Source organism: Diaphorina citri, unplaced genomic scaffold (assembly GCF_000475195.1).
Source record: "Diaphorina citri unplaced genomic scaffold, Diaci psyllid genome assembly version 1.1 scaffold36, whole genome shotgun sequence".
NCBI classification, from domain to species: domain Eukaryota; kingdom Metazoa; phylum Arthropoda; class Insecta; order Hemiptera; family Psyllidae; genus Diaphorina; species Diaphorina citri.
Window position 1 is genome coordinate 241,433 of NW_007377473.1, and position 17,097 is coordinate 258,529.

At 36.3% G+C, this 17,097-nt stretch overlaps 1 pseudogene; it reads left to right on the top strand.

The window, feature by feature from the left end:
- Nucleotides 1-256: 256 nt before the first annotated feature.
- Nucleotides 257-374, top strand: LOC113468768 (annotated as a pseudogene).
- The last annotated feature ends 16,723 nt before the right edge of the window (nt 375-17,097 follow it).

Sequence of the window (17,097 nt, forward strand, 5' to 3'; positions counted from 1 at the left end):
TCCTATGCGATCAGTACAAATGAGCACTGTTATTATTTAAAAAGACCTAAATAGATTTCCCACTGTGCTCATGTTAGGAGTAAGGGGTCATATATCAAGTACTTAGATTTTGCTTACAATGACCCACCCTGTATGTCCGATTCGTATTTTATGAACACTCGGTAGAAATATTAAGTTCATTATAAAGTCGCTTAAGAAACAAAACCACCCAATTGTAAAATTTAAAGAAAAGCTCAAATAGTCGAATCTGGTTTTAGCCAGCGGCGATAGCACGTTGAATGAACCAGTTCCCAATGAATCACTGAAGTTGAGCAACGTTGCGCGTGGTTAGTATCTGGATGGGTGACCATCTGGACAATCGCGTACTGCTGGTGTTTCCCGGCACCACTCAGGCTGGGTGAAGTTAATGTGAGCAGGCGGGTAGCTTGTAACCGAATGAAGGGTAAAACCCGCGTCACTAAAAACCTTGGAAGTTATGTAGTGACGTTAAACCTATTCTAATGGTGGGTTCTCAGAATAAGAATAACATAGAAGGAAGGTTTAGGACCAAAACGAAAGACACTTTTCAAATCGAAGGTTATATATCAGCTGATTTGGTACCAGTGCCGGACCATGAATAATTTCCTGGGTACGATGATTTTTACAGAAATTTTGAACCATTATTTCTGCTTTTTTACGAAACTTTTACTTTTAACAACTTCTAAGTAAATTCCATGGGTATCTTATCTTATTTATCCATTATTGACTTTAAAAATTCATAAAACCATTCAGAAATCGGGGGAAATTGAAAATACAGACCGGGACTGCGAAATGTAAACAAAGATTTCAATAATTTTCAGAAAATTTCCACCAATGAGAGAAGAGTTTTCTCAGCTGACTAAACAAATTTGGTTAGTGAGCTGTTCGTGAACTGTCCTTCGACCTTGATATGTAAAAAGACCCAAACCTTCCTTATATGTTATTCTTATTCTAAGGGTGGGTTTCACCAATGACTTAATCAGAGATTTCACTAATGGGAGAATTTTTAATGATCCAAAAAGGAGTTTTTAACTATCCAAATGGGAGTTTTTAAACTCAAATAGTCAAATCTGGTGTTAGCCGGCGGCGATAGCACGTTGAATGAACCAGTTCCCAATGAATCACTGAAGTTGAGCAACGTTGCGCGTGGTTAGTATCTGGATGGGTGACCATCTGAGTAATCGCGTTCTGGACTTTTCCCAGCTCCACTCAGGCTGGATGAGGTTAATGTGAGCAGGCGGGTAGCTTGTAACCGAATGAAGGGTAAAACCCTCGTCACTAAAAACCTTTGAAGTTATGTAGTGACGTTAAACCTATTCTAATGGTAGGTTTTACCAATGACTTAATCAGAGATTTCACTAATGGGAGAATTTTTAATGATCCAAAAAGGAGTTTTTAACTATCCAAATGGGAGTTTTTAAAAATTCCTCCTATTGGGATCACTAAAAACTCCTTTTTGGGTAATTCATAACTCCTTTTTGGTTCATTAAAAACTCCTTTTTGGATGTTCGAAAAATCTCCCATTAGTGAAATCTCCGATTAAGTCATTGGTGAAATCCACCATAAATCAATTTAAAAATGTTATGTGGTTTTGTTTTTTAAGAGATTCATTTCTTTGTCTTTCACACTACTCAGTACTTTGAATCTAAAACTAATTAATATCTAGGTGTTATATTATGTACCTACCTATAATTCAAATACAACCAAACTATTATGTATTTATTCAGATATTTCTTGTTTTTTATTATTATTATCATTATTATTGTTTTCGTTGGCGTGTGTGTGTTCGATGGTGGGCATCGAACCCGGGACCTTCTGCATGGCAAGCAAGTTCGTCACTACCGGGCTAACCGTGTCTTTTTTCTTTTATGCTAATCTATTATCGTTCCGAAACCGAAGAGAAAAAGACAGGATAGGGGAAAGCCAGCCGTTCCGAGAACGAACCTCATCTGTTTAGGCCGGGTGGAAATCGAACCCGGGTCTCCCGCGTACAAGGCGAGTGCAGTACTACTAAACCATGGGAGTTGAGAGAGAAAAAAGGAAGAGAGAGAGAAAGAAAAAGAAGAATAGATTATCCAGGTTTAACTATGAGGGAAAGAAGGACCGAGAGAGAGACAGAGAGAGAGAGAGAGAGAAAGGGTAAGGAGACATGGGGAGGGGGGATAGAAATTGAAGTAGGAAATAGGAAGGAGAAGAGGATAAAAGAAAAAAGATGAAAGAGAGAGAGAGAGGGAGAAGAAAATTCTATTATTTCGTCGCATAAATAAATGAGATATCGACCCGAAATACCACCTCTCTCTCCCTCCCTCTCTCATTCTCGCTCTCTCTGCCTCTCTCTCTCCCTCTCATTCTCCCTCTCTCTCTCCCTCCCCCTCTCTCTCATTCTCGCTCTCTCTGCCTCTCTCTCTCCCTCTCATTCTCCCTCTCTCTCTCTCTCTCTCTCTTCCTCCCTTCATCTCTCTCTCTCTCTCTCTCTCTCTCTCGCTCTCTAAACCTCCAGAAATATTTCTATAACAACCATATATTTTTGATTGATTTTGATTAACAAATCGCTCTCTAAACCTCCAGAAATATTTCTATAACAACCATATATTTTTGATTGATTTTGATTAACAAATCAACGGGTAAAACCCATGTATAAATATTTTTTTAAACGATATATTTTTAAACGAGAGTAAAACAGAAGCACTTTTATTGGGGTTTAAAATTAAAAGAATTGACATGGACAACAACAAAATAGTCTGTCACACACGTTTACACGCCTTTGGAAAGTTCTACTTCTGTGGAGCCGGAAGGGGGTGCATGAAGCGTCATTTCAGTCTTGTGAGGATGACTTGACACCGACACCGACACCTGAAACAGAATCAAAAATATCATTAGAATTAGAACATAGACTATTCTTACTCTGAGTCTACATGAATGCTACACTTTTCCCCCTCAGGGGCGAGCGCAGGGAGCACTACACCATGGGAGCTGACTTTTAAAGACAGGGGCTTCTCAATGCAGTGTTCTTAAAGGGATTTTCATCCCTTTTCTTTGATTTTTCGGGTCTGCCTGGGATAAAAAGGGATTGAGGGATTTTTGAACATTTTAAGGGATTTTAAGCAATTTTAAGGGATTTCTGAAGAAAATGTTCAAAAAATTTGGCTGCGGCGCTATTCATTAAACTTCTTTTTTTGTTAAGTGTTAACATAGGTAGGAAAGTCCTACCTCCTATTTCGGTAAAATTTAGAATTCCTGGGATTTTTCGGGCTTTGTCTGGGATTTTTTGTGGTAGTCCCGTAAGAACATTGGTCTCAATCTTTGCGCGGCTGATACAAAAAAAAAGTAAAAATTGTGACAAATTACCTATTTTTACCGTCGCTTGTGGCAGTCGTCTGCCCAGGCCTGACCAATCCCGCCCAGCTGTGCCTGTCGCTTGTGATCCATATGATGATTGACCCTGTAATAGGACGAAGGAAAATTTGAACTCAAACTCAAAATATAGAATATACAGCGTGTTCATTCATAACAAATTTGAACTGACGATTGCCCTTCCTAAAGTTTAACCCTTTCAGCCCGAATTATTTTAGGAGGAATCTTTAAATTTTTCACTTACACCCTATTAATGGAGCAGTTGCAAATGGGTAAAAATTATAAATAAATGGTCGATTCCTATGTAAAAAGATGGGAAAAATCCAAATCTGAGGTCAAAACTTCGAAAAAATAACTGTCAAAGGTCAAAAATTTAATTTTTATTTTTCGTTCTAATGAAAGAGTTCAAATATGTGTGACGTCAGACTTTACGCAGTTGTTTTTTTCGTCCGTTAGGTAGCGCCACTTATATGCAAGCGCGCTAGCGGAGGAGCAGCAAGAATTGCGCAGAAACGTTTCCGCAAAAACACATTAATGCGTTGCCTGCGAGGGAGCTTTGCTCGGGACATTTGATGTGACGTCATCGCCTACGGGAGCGTATGCCGTGAAGTGTAATTTAGTAATTTGAGATTTTCCTAAATAAATTTATTCTGTGTCTCGTGCTCCTAACATACCCATCGTCTTCGTTAGTACCTAAAAGTCTCCAAATAGCTTTCCCCAGATTCACAGGACCTTTGCATCTCTTAAACGGCATCTTAATAGGTATTCTACATGAATGCTACACTTTTCCCCCTCAGGGGCGAGCGCAGAGACCACTACACCATGGGAGCTGACTTTTAAAGACAGGGGCTTCTCAATGCAGTGTTCTTAAAGGGATTTTCATCCCTTTTCTTTGATTTTTCGGGTCTGTCTGGGATAAAAAGGGATTGAGGGATTTTTGAACATTTTAAGGGATTTTAAGCACTTTTAAGGGATTTCTGAAGAAAATGTTCAAAAAATTTGGCTGCGGCGCTATTCATTCAACTTCTTTTCTTTTTAAGTGTTAATACAGGTAGGAAAATCCTACCTCCTATTTCGGTAAAATTTAGAATTTCCGGGGTTTTTTGGGCTTTGTCTGGGATTTTTTGTGGTAGTCCCGTAAGAACACTGGTCTCAATCTTTGCGCGGCTGATGCAAAAAAAGTAAAAATTGTGACAAATTACCTATTTTTACCGTCGCTTGTGGGATTCGTCTGCCCAGGCCTGACCAATCCCGCCCAGCTGTGCCTGTCGCTTGTGATCCACGTGATGATTGACCCTGTAATAGGACGAAGGAAAATTTGAACTCAAACTCAAAATATACAGCGTGTTCATTCATAACAAATTTGAACTGGCGATTGCCCTTCCTAAAGTTTAACCCTTTCAGCCCGAATTATTTTAGGAGGAATCTTTAAATTTTTCACTTACACCCTATTAATTCTATGAATCCTATTTGGAGATGTTGAATAAATTGTTGATTTCTTTTTAATGGGACTAAAAGAATTAATGAACTTGGATAAGTTATCACCTGGGAATACACGAGATAGTGGCTTTTCTCGGTATTTTTCAAATCGATTTATATCGGTATCTAGAAGTCGTAGAAGAAAAAGAAAAATTCCGTTGGTCCTCATTTTTCCTGCTCTGTGACTTTGAAACATCACCCAAGTAAGCGCAACAGAACTGATCTATTCTATGAATCCTATTTGGAGATGTTGAACAAATTGTTGATTTCTTTTTAATGGGACTAAAAGAATTAATGAACTTGGATAAGTTATCACCTGGGAATACACGAGATAGTGGCTTTTCCCGGCCCGACTACTCACATTAACCTCACCCAGCCCAAAATTTCCTCACGCTTTATCAATAGGGAAGGTTGAGTGCGACGGGCATCCCACTCGTAAAATTTTGTGTAGCCAAAACCAGTTGGCTCCAAAGCGATCACTCTAAAGCTGATTGAGAGGCCGACGACAAACGCCGACCCCATCTGAACATGGGAAAAGGCGAAGGAAGTTTTTTTCTTCTCGTTTCTTGGAGTTTGGGGTGCACTCAGCCTAGTGAGGACAAGTGAGTAGCTACTTTAATCGAGTAGCGACCAGTAGCGGCATTACAAGTCGAAGAAACCAGCGATGATTAATATGATGATTGAGTAAATATGAAAGACTTGCAATGCTGTGATACCCATAAAGTTGTGAAAAAGCTCTCTGCCTCTACCACAAAGATTTATGATTTGATTATTATTATTTTACTGTCTTGTTTGGTGTATTTATACGTACACTTTTTATAAGACTTAAAGTGGCACGTACCTTAATGTTTGGTCTGGACGTTTCGGGTCTGGATTCCAGACCCGTCCAGCAGTTTGTCAACATGTTATCGTTCGCGAACTCCGCGAACTTGTCAATTAGAACATAAAAAACGAAAATGCGAAACAGATAACATTACATCTAAACGAATATCATGTGCGGAATAACGAACCGCACATGAAAAATTCCGAATCGCACATGAAAAAAATTTATACGGTCGAGAATCTCGGGAGATAATCAGGAGTGCATGGGTTCAATCTCAGCCAAAGTGTGGAATTTTATCAACAAATTTGCAATCTTCTTCCTCCTCTTAGCGTTTTCCCACTCGGGTAGGTTCGGTGTTTTTTGATAGCAATTTCTACCTGCCTCGGTTATTTACATCTTCCTCTGATAAAGCCTTCTCTTCCAGGTCTTTGTTCACACAATGTTCCCACTTTTTCTTCAATCTTCTTCGCCTTTTCCCATGTTCAGATGGGGTCGGCGTTTGTCGTCGGCCTCTCAATCAGCTTTAGAGTGATCGCTTGTCGGATTTTTTTGATAGCAATTTCTACCTGCCTCGGTTATTTACATCTTCCTCTGATAAACCCTTCTCTTCCAGGTCTTTGTTCACACAATGCTCCCACTTTTTCTTCAATCTTCTTTTTCGCCTTTTCCCGTGTTCAGATGGGGTCGGCGTTTGTCGTCGGCCTCTCAATCAGCTTTAGAGTGATCGCTTTGAGGCCAACTGGTTTTGGCACCAAAACTTTGCCGAGTGGGATGCCCTTCGCACTCAACCTTCGCTATTGATATAGCGTGAGGAAATTTGGGCTAGTCTTCTCCCTGTTTATAGTCCCCTTTTTGACTTCTCAGTATTGTATACAGACTTAAAATGTTCTGCGAAAGCATTTACTATTTCAGTTCCTGTATTCGATAATTGCAATCGTATTTTGACTTCTCAGTATTGTATACAGACTTAAAATGTTCTGCGAAAGCATTTACTATTTCAGTTCCTGTATTAACTTTTTCATTTTTAAACGTAAAACATGTTTTTCGGGTGTTCTTTTTCTTTACTTTAGTATATTGCCAGAAGTCTTTCTTATTCCCTTTAATTAGGTTTTCTTCAATTTGTTGAATGTGTTGTTGGTGATCTGTTTGTATTTCTCTTTTGCATTTTTGTTTTATAGCTCTGTATTCGTCTAGGTACCTGTTACCTTTATTTTTTAGTCGTTTTCTTGTTGCTTCTTTGTTTTTAAATATTTTAATTGTTTCGGGTTTCCACCATTTAGGGAAGCTTTGTGTGATTTTATTTTTATTTTTAACCTTTGGGACGTTTCGATCGAATATTTGGTATAAAATTGAATAGAAAAGGTATAGCGATGTTTCGGGATTATCACAGTCAAGGACGGGGCCCCAATCAACCGCGGAGAGTTCAGTCAATATTTGCGGAATGTCCGCCCGCCCGAAATAGTATTTCTCAATACGGTTATTCGTATCCACTAAATCACTCTGTATTGATTCATCCGGACACGTTGCTTTATTCTGTGCTTCAGGATTTTGTAAATTAGTTTTATTTTTCCTTTCATATTTTAACTCTATGTGGAGGGGAGGGTGGTGTCCATCCTCTTTTTCTACTAAACTATCTTCTCTACTGACTTCAATTTTGGCAACCTTTTTACAATTATGGTTACTTTTATCTCTGAAGAGAACAAGATCTAGTGTTCTGTTATTAACATTGGCTATTTCATTATGTGACGTGAATTTACTCATGAAAATATGTAATGAAACAATGAGTTTACAACGTTTGTTACGAGTGTGTGAATAGTTGTGGCAATGAATTCGAATGTACAATAATAATTATCCTATAATATATTTTGTAACAATTATCCTATAATATATTTTGTAACAATTATCCTATAATATATTTTGTAACACAAAGGAGACCTGGAGACACAAGATTCATGTGTTTTGTAAAGCCGTTAAGAGAGTTACAAATTACGACAATACATGCTACATCCCCTTCCCCTCTCTCCCTCCCTCCTCCCTTTCCCTTAGAAAGAAACAAAACATATTCTACTATACTGTTGAACGAAATCTAGTAATGTAGAGCTTAATGTGTCCGAATAGCAAGTTAGGTCTGAATAGGGAAATGCTGGAAGATTGAAGTCACCTAGTATGAGGACATTACCTTTAATAATTCTTTATTCAGGGAAGGCCTCCAAACACAATGCCTGGGATAGCAAAATCGCTGGATTTTTTTTTAATTTTTAGTAGTACTGTATACATTAGTATAGGTACGGAGGTACCTTTAATAGTAGTTTGGAGTTCTCATCTATGTAGTAAAAAAATAGAAGTTTTATATTTAAACCGAAAACCCATCACATGTGACAAAAATCAACCTCATGCTATGTAGGTAACAAGGTAACTAAACACTAAATATGCTACAAATACATAAAATAAAATAATATTAATAACAATTATACTTATTTTAGTTAAAATACATTAATTCAATTATGTACCACATACCTGGTGAAGGTGGTGGACTAGAAGCACCAAACCTACTGCTACTACCAAATAATGATCTAGAAGAAAATAAGGACATTATTGAAAAGGACATAATGTAAGCCCTATCCTGTATTTCTACTCTATTCTTTACTGTAATACAAACAATAATAATTGTGATTGTCCTGAATAAAATTAATACATGTTAATTCTTTTAAATATTTAGCTGTAATTATAGATCAACATTTCAATTTTAAAGAACATAGGTATAGGTAGCACTATTAAAAAGTAAATTAAGAAGATTGTTTTATCAGTATAATCGATTACTATCAGTATAATCGATTACTATCAATAATAATCGGTTTCCAACATACCTGGTGAAGGTGGTGGACTAGAAGCACCAAATAATGATCTAGAAGAAAATAAGGACATTATTAAAAAGGACATAATGTAAGCCCTATCCTGTATTTCTTCTCACTTCTTTACTGTAATACAAACAATAATAATTGTGATTGTCCTGAATAAAATTAATACATGTTAATTCTTTTAAAAATTTAGCTGTAATTATAGATCAACATTTCAATTTTAAAGAACATAGGTATAGGTAGCACTATTAAAAAGTAAATTAAGAAGATTGTTTCATGTTTTTTATAAATAATATAAATCTTGGAAAAATACTTTCAAATAAAAACTTAAAGTTGATTTACTATGCATTTGTCCAATCAATTTTACAACACGGTATTATTGGTTGGGGTAGTGCAGGTAGAAAATGTTGAAAAGGTTGTGAACGAAATATCTCAAGAACGGTTTGTCGTAAAGCGATGAAATTTGGTATGATATACCGATATGTTCCAAGGACGCGGCTCTAACAATTTGGTGAAAATCGGATAGTCACCCATCCAGAGATTAACCAAAGTCAATGTTGCTTCGAACTTCGAAAAAAAAATCAATTTTTTTCATACTTTATATTATGATTCCTTATCACACGGGGAGTATTTTAAGATAGAAAATTTTTGGTCGAAAATTGGCCGCCGTAGGCGGTCGATTTTGGACTTAGCAAAATTTAAAAAAAAGTTCAATTTTTGGACACTTTTAAATGATCCCTTATTACATGGGGAGTATTTTGAGATAGAAAATTTTCGACCAAAAATTAGCCGCCGTGGGCGGCTTAGGCTCGGGACTTTTTTTAAAAAAAATACGTATTTCGTAAATGTAATAGAAAGTCGTGTGATGTTCGCACCAGATTTTTTTTTTTTTACCCCCCCGGGAATCGAACCCGGGTCTCCCGCGTGCAAGGCGAGTGCAGTGGCCACTCCGCCATGGGAGCCGACAGTTTCGTTTTAATATAGGATGAGAGTCCTGATTATTTTTTGATTTTTTTTTTTTTAAGAGGTTTGACAGAGGGAACTTTAACTGCTAAGGTCTTATCGAAGGAAGACAGGATAGGAGAAAGCCAGCCGTTCCGAGAACGAACATTATCCCATCAGGATAAAATCCGCCCCGGGCGGGAATCGTACCCGCGGCCTAGCGCTTACAAGGCAGACGCGCTACCAACCCAGCTAACTAGGCTGGCCCTAATTTTAGTTCAGAAACTCCTTGGTCCTACAAAGGGACAATTATCACGTTGCCCTCTGGCCATTTTTCCGAACCAGTTTTCTGAAGAAATTTTACAGTTTTCCAAAGGATTTGCTTACCCTAATACAGCCGATATGAATGGACACCAACTCAATCCAAGAACGAGAATCAGGGGAAAGCTGCCCAATATGAACGCCTTCATTGTGAGGGGAAGTTGTCTACGTTGGTCTCGGTCCATATGGTCGGGAAGGCGAGAGCTGAAGAAATAAAGAACAAAGAAATGTTAAAATATATCGAAGAGAGGAGAAGGAGGACAAGATAGAAGAAAGCCAGCCGTTCCGAGAACGAACCTTATCTGTTTAATTCAGGATAAAGTTCGGAATCGAACCCGCGCCGTGGCCTAAACAGGCTGTTCGTATAATTATAGGTATATTAAATTTTGTAAACTGATCAGTGATACCTACATTGAATTTAATTGCAATAATAATTCAATAAAATAAATATTATTAAATAATAATAAAATAAAATTTACTTACAATAAAAATATTGACTTACATTGAGAACTTGTTTGATGTAAGCAGGATTTCCTGGTCCTAAGAGCGTATCAGGATTATTCATCAAATCAGGAGATGTAAAAGATAAAGATGTGCGATGAACAACCGAACCTCCGCCAAACCGAACTGGAGAATAAATAATTATCGAGTAATCGATTATCAAAATCAAATAATCGATTTTCAAACTCGAATAATCGATTATCAAAATTAAATAATCGATTTTCAAACTCGAATAATCGATTATCAAAATCAAATAATCGATTATCAAAATCAAATAGTCGATTACAAACTCGAATAATCGAATATCAAAATCAAATAATCGATTATCAGAATCAAATAATCGATTATCAAAATTGAATAATAATAGTCGATTACAAACTCGAATAATCGAATATCAAAATCAAATAATCGATTATCAGAATCAAATAATCGATTATCAAAATTGAATAATCGATTATTTTTTTTAAAGATTAAGAAATTAAAATCCATAGACCAAATTTCCTTCTTTTTTTGTGAATATATTCCAAGAATTAAAGAGTCTGCCTCTCGTGTTGAGGGAGATGTTTTAAAACGTGGGTTTCTGTGGGTAAACACCAAAGAACATGCTTTGGAAGTAAGGAGGTTAATGTTGAAAATTCATATCTCCTTGGTGATAGTGCCACAGAATAATAAAATTCGGCTTATTAAAATAATAATAATCGATTACTATCAATATAATCGATTACTATCAATATAATCAATTACTATCAATATAATCGATTACTATCAATATGATCGATTACTATCAATATAATCGATTACTATCAGTATAATCGATTACTATCAATATAATCGATTACTATCAATATAATCGATTACTTTTTTTTATTTTTTTATTTTTTACAATTCGCCCGAACGCATTTTACATGCAATTACACGGGTGATTACAAAACAAACATTTAATACCTATTAATACATAATGTGAATCTTAATACTACCTACCTACGTCCTACCTATGTAAACAAGGGAGAAATACCTACTCTCGTTACATGCCCTCGGGCTACACAGTACCTACCTTATAATACTTACCTTATATCTGCATATCTTAATTTGTATTTGTATTTAAGTATATCTTAATATTGGTAGATAGACAGATAATAAAGCGGGTGGATGGCGGGCCATTCAAAGGCCTAAAGGACTACACTTACAAAAAGTTCATAAATAGGTCAAAGAATTAGATAGGTAACCTATTTATGTTTACATGGGTAATTATTTACATAGGTAATTATTTATATTTACATGGGTAATTGAAATTAATTTATTTATTTAATTTTACAATTTGTTGATTTAAATTTATAAGTCTCACTATTCTCATAGGTACATAAGTTTCTCAAGATTTTCATACCTTTTTTATATTATACTTTTTCTATTTTTATTTATTTTTTTTATTATTATTGTAATTTTTCTATTATTATACAAATTAATACAAATTAATAGGAAAGAGCCATCCCCCAAAAAGTTAGAGAAATAGCTTAGGGGATGAAACCATGTATAGTTTTTTAAGAAAAATAAATGAACAATTCAATTCAATTCAATACTCTCCTTCTACCTCACTCTCTATTTCCCCTCTAACTCTCTCTCTCTCTCTCTCTTACTCTCCTTCTACCTCCCTCTTTTACATTTTCAAATTTCCTCCTTCTTCTCCTCTGCATCGAAATTTCCTCCTTATCCGTTTACTCCCCTCTATATGAACATTTTGTCTATTTCTTCTTCCTCTGCTTCTTTATATTCTTCCTCTTTCTCCTTTTCATCTTCTTTCTCCTTCTTCTCCTCCTAATCAGCACAAAGTCGGGAGATGACCCCTGAAAATATGTACCTGCCTCCACAATGGAACATACACAGTCCTTTCCTTCCCCAAAGTTTCTTGCCTACACAATACATGAATGCACAGTCCTTCCCTGAACATTCACCATAACTCTCATAGTCTCATGTGACCTACATTCAGGATCATTTAGCATAAGATACCCAAACCAACGAAGCAACGAACCACTGTACCATCAGGTCAAAAGTTGCAAACCGACCAAAAACGTGAGAAGTTATATGAGAGAAATTCAGCATGTTCGCCCTCACATGGAGTTCCCCTTTCCATCAACAGGGGCGCTCTCAGGCTAACCGGGGCTCGGGGTGATAGCTTCAAAAATGGGGCTTTTCTAACATTTTTTTTATCCTATAGAAATATTCCTTTAATTCCATCAATATTTTCAAGGATTTCTCAAGGCATAATAGGCGATTATTATTATTATTATTTGAAAAAGCTGGTTCCGGGTCCCTCGAAAAGCCCGCGCCCGGTCAAATAGCCCCGGACGGACCCCCTAAAAACGCCCTGACCACCAATAATAATGGAGTGATAACACACTTTACAAAATAGGGAATATGTAACATAATAGGGAATATGTAGCAATAGGGAATATTGTTGTTAAGGAAACCGCTTATGAGTTCCACAGGGAATTTCCAAGTACGCTACATAATATTAGGACAGGGTACCTAAGGGGTATTTAGGTACAAGGGAGGATTCCATACCTCACAATGCAATCCCAAATGAAGAAACATTTCAGATTTGGGTTTACCTTTCACTTCATACCTACTTCCGAGAAGATACCTAATTATGAGCAGACAAAATGTTTAGACCAGTTTTGGTGTAAAGGGGTGAAGAGAAAATTTGAGCGGTAATTTTGGCATCTCCACCAAAATGTAGGTGGTACATATAACTATCTACTTCACCTATTTCTCGAAAGGTAATACGTGTAATAATGGTACTAATTTAATGAGAATTTAAACATAGGTACCTAATATGAGTATGTTCAACCTACCTCGGTGGTGTAGTGGTCAAGACGCTCGCTTGTTAAACAGGAGGGCGTGGGTTCAATCCCAGCCGAGGTATGGAATTTTATCCTCATATAATTTGAGAATTTGACCACAATAATAGTAGTAGCCTACTGCTGGAGTAAAGGGACTTTTCAGTCCTATGCGAGCAGTATAAATAAGCACTATTATTATTATTATTATTTTACGGGTTATCCCATGGGTCACTTTTAGGTTGAACACCCAGTATACATAATGTGTCTATCTACACAGTTTTTCATATATGGCTTAAACAAACATCAGCCGTATCATGTTGTGTGCTAAGCGATTATATCTGATAGGATTTTCTCATTCTTTCACCGAAAGCTAGATAGGGGAAAGCTGCCGGTAGGGTACCAGCCTCCAAAACGGGTACCAGCTACATTTTCTTAGAAATAATTTCTATCTCTATATAATTATTATGGTAACGTTTCTAATGTTTACTTTCTTCTTACCACTACTATTAGAAAATAATAAAATTTGCACTTAGCCCTTATCTTTATTTTCACATTTTTCACCAAAAATAAATGAAATTCAATATTAAAAAAAATCTTTCCATAGAATATACCTACATAGTACATATCTACTACAGTATTTCTTTCATTCCTATAGGATAAGGAAAATAAAAACAAACCGATAGTTTTTAAGAAAATTAAGGAACCGAAGTTTAGCGCTGGTCCATATTAGACAACTTTCCCCTTTTTATTTTTATATCCATACAATCTATACTGTGTACAATCTTATGTTTGCATTTGGAAGGGTGCTCTAAATATAGAAAGTTCCGAAAATAACTGAAAAAAAAAAAAAAAAAAAAAAAAAAAAAAACTTTCGAAAAATTACTTTTAAAAAAAAACCCCAAATCCTCAAGACCCAAATCCTGAAGTAAACAAGGGGCATTCTAAATTTTTAATATTATTAATATATTTTTTAATATTTATTATGCTGTTAACACACATTATGTTATGCTGTTAACACACATAAATTAAATTAGAATCTTATCTTATGTTTAGAGCGAAAGTTCTTATATTAAATTTGCAGCTTTCGGCTTCTGAGCCGCCGATAGATTGAAAATTTTTGCTCCCCTCGTCTCCCATCAGACCTTAGTAAAAAAAAAGAGGAATGAGGAATGAAAGAGAGCGAAAGGGAAAGAGGGAGGTAAAGAGAGAGAGAGAGGGAGAGAGAGAGAGAGAGAGAGAGAGGGAGAGAGAGAGAGAGAGAGAGAGAGGGAGAGAGAGAGAGAGAGAGAGAGAGGGAGAGAGAGAGAGAGAGAGAGAGAGGGAGAGAGAGAGAGAGAGAGAGAGAGGGAGAGAGAGAGAGAGAGAGAGAGAGGGAGAGAGAGAGAGAGAGAGAGAGAGGGAGAGAGAGAGAGAGAGAGAGAGAGGGAGAGAGAGAGAGAGAGAGAGAGAGGGAGAGAGAGAGAGAGAGAGAGGAAGAAAGAGAAATAAAGAGGGATAAAAAGGAGGTGAAAGAAAATAGAAAGGGAAGCCCTAAAAGAAGCCCTAAAAACGGGATAGAATGTGGGCCGATCACAAGATAAAGAGGGCATGAAAGGGAGAAACGAAGATAAAGAACAAGGGAAAGAAAAAGAGGTTAGGAATCTATTAACGAAAGAGAAAGAAAGGAAAAGGAAGAAGAAAGAAAAACAAGGACCCATCAAAGATGGTATGAAAGAATGAAAAACAAAAGGAGAGGGAGGGTAAAAAGAGAGGAGGGAGAAAAACCCATGAAGAGGGAGAAAGAATAAAGAGGCAGGGGGGAAAAAGAAAAGAAAGAAAAAGACAAAAAGGGATTTGTGGACCCGTGAAGAGGGAGAAAAGAGATAAAGAGAGCATAAAAGAGAAAAACAGAAAAAAACAAGAAAGGGAGAAATAAACAGGCAGAGGGAATAAGAGAGGAGGGAGAAAAGAGAAAAAGGGATTTGTGAACCCATGAAGAGGGAGAATCGAGAGAAAAGAGATAAAGAGAGAAACAGAGAAAACATTGAAAACAAGAAAATGAGGAACAAAGAGGCAGGGGGAAAAGAGAGGCGGGAAAAAAGAGGAAAAGGGATTTATGTACCCATGGAAGAAGGAGAAAAGGGGAAAGAGTTGAATAATGAAAGATTTTCCCGTTTGATTAATGAAATTTGTTTCTCCGATATGGCTCCTTGGCCAAGCTTATTATTATGTCTGTTTTTTTTTTTTTAAGTTTGAGAAAGTGAACTGTAACAATGGAGGTCTTATCGTCCCGAAATCGAAGAGAGGACAGGATAACAGAAAGCAGGGCTGAATATTAGAAAGCCACACTTTTCAAGAACGAACCTTTTCGTTTTAGGTTCAAGTGCTCACCAGGAAAGCGCGCTACCCTCCAAGCTAACTACTCTAACTAGGGTGGCAAAAAATCTAATATTAGATACAAGAAAGAAAGGCGAATATTTCGAAGAGAAATTGTAATTTGAAAAAGAGATAGCAAAGTGCAAACTTGCAATCCTTCCAAAGAAAAACTTTCATGGGTAGGTACAAATTCAAACTATAACTCCCTAACCTCCTGGCAAACTAATCTCTGCATTTTCGCTATTCAAAAGTTTTTTATGGATATTTTCCTAAAAAATCTGTCAGTCATGTGTCAAAATGACGTCATTTAGCACACATTTTGAGTTTCCTATTAAAAAGTTTCCAAACAAATTCATCAGTTAAGGCGCTTCCATCAGACAAGGCACTTAAAGGCTGACACTTGATAATTGTCTCGTATTTTTCACTGAAAATGGTGCTTAACTTCTTGCATTTAGGGGCATTCTAAATTAAATTAGGTAGGCAGATATATTTCTACCGCGAAAGTTCTGATATTTATGAGATTTACTGAAAATGGTACTTAACTTCTTGGAGATTTCTCACTTAACTTCCGAGTTGGAAGTTCTGAAATAAATAAATTTATAAAAACAAATATACCTGAAAGAAATGAATAAATTTAAGAGTAGTTATTTTACTAAGGAGATGACATATTTTAGAGACAACCCTTTTAACAACTGAAATAAATCCAGAATTTCTTCACATTGCCTTTTTTGTTGGTATTTCAACCTTTCAAACAGCTTTTCATTCTTCTCAATAAAATTCTCCTCATAGGACTAAAAGAAAAAAAAAATCGAAAAAATAAACAAACAAACAAAAAAAATTTATTCAATCAAATCAGTCAGCAACTCAGCATTCGAAATCGCTGGCCATTAAAATATTTGAATATTTAAATTTAAATTTATTTTATTGAAATATTTGAATATTTTGTTTGTTTCAGATGTGTAACCTGATCGGTTCCCGTTATTTCCAATTGCCTCCCTGCTGCTGAAGGAATCAGCAGGAATTTCCAATACGATTTCACTTGGATCAGCAAATATATTCAATCGAGACATCATTTCAATTGGATCAGCAGAGATTTTCAACACAGAAACCATATTGCATTTGGATCAACAGAGATTTTTACTACAGACAACAATGTGCTTGGATCAGCAGGACTTTTCAATACAAACATCATTGCACTTGGATCAGCAGAGATTTTCAACCAGACACCATTGCTTTTAGATCAGGAGAGATATTTAACGCAGACACCATTTCACTTGGATCAGCAAAGATTTTTACTACGAAGACCCTTGCACTAAGATCAGCAGGACTTTTCAATACGAACATCATTGGGACTGGATCAGCAATTTTGATGAACTTCAATTCCACCCTTAACGACACCGCCGATTATAACGATACTAGTAAGTAACTAACTGTCTAACTATACTAGGTTTTCAGCAAACTGTAGCAGTCACTCGGAAAAAAAGCTAGTTAAGAAGGGTATTTTTGTCTGAATCTGGTCCCTCGAATCCAGATTCATTCTAAAAATTAAAACAAAAAAAAAAAAAAAAAAAAAAAAAAAAAAAAAAAAAAAAAAAAAAAAAAAAAAGTG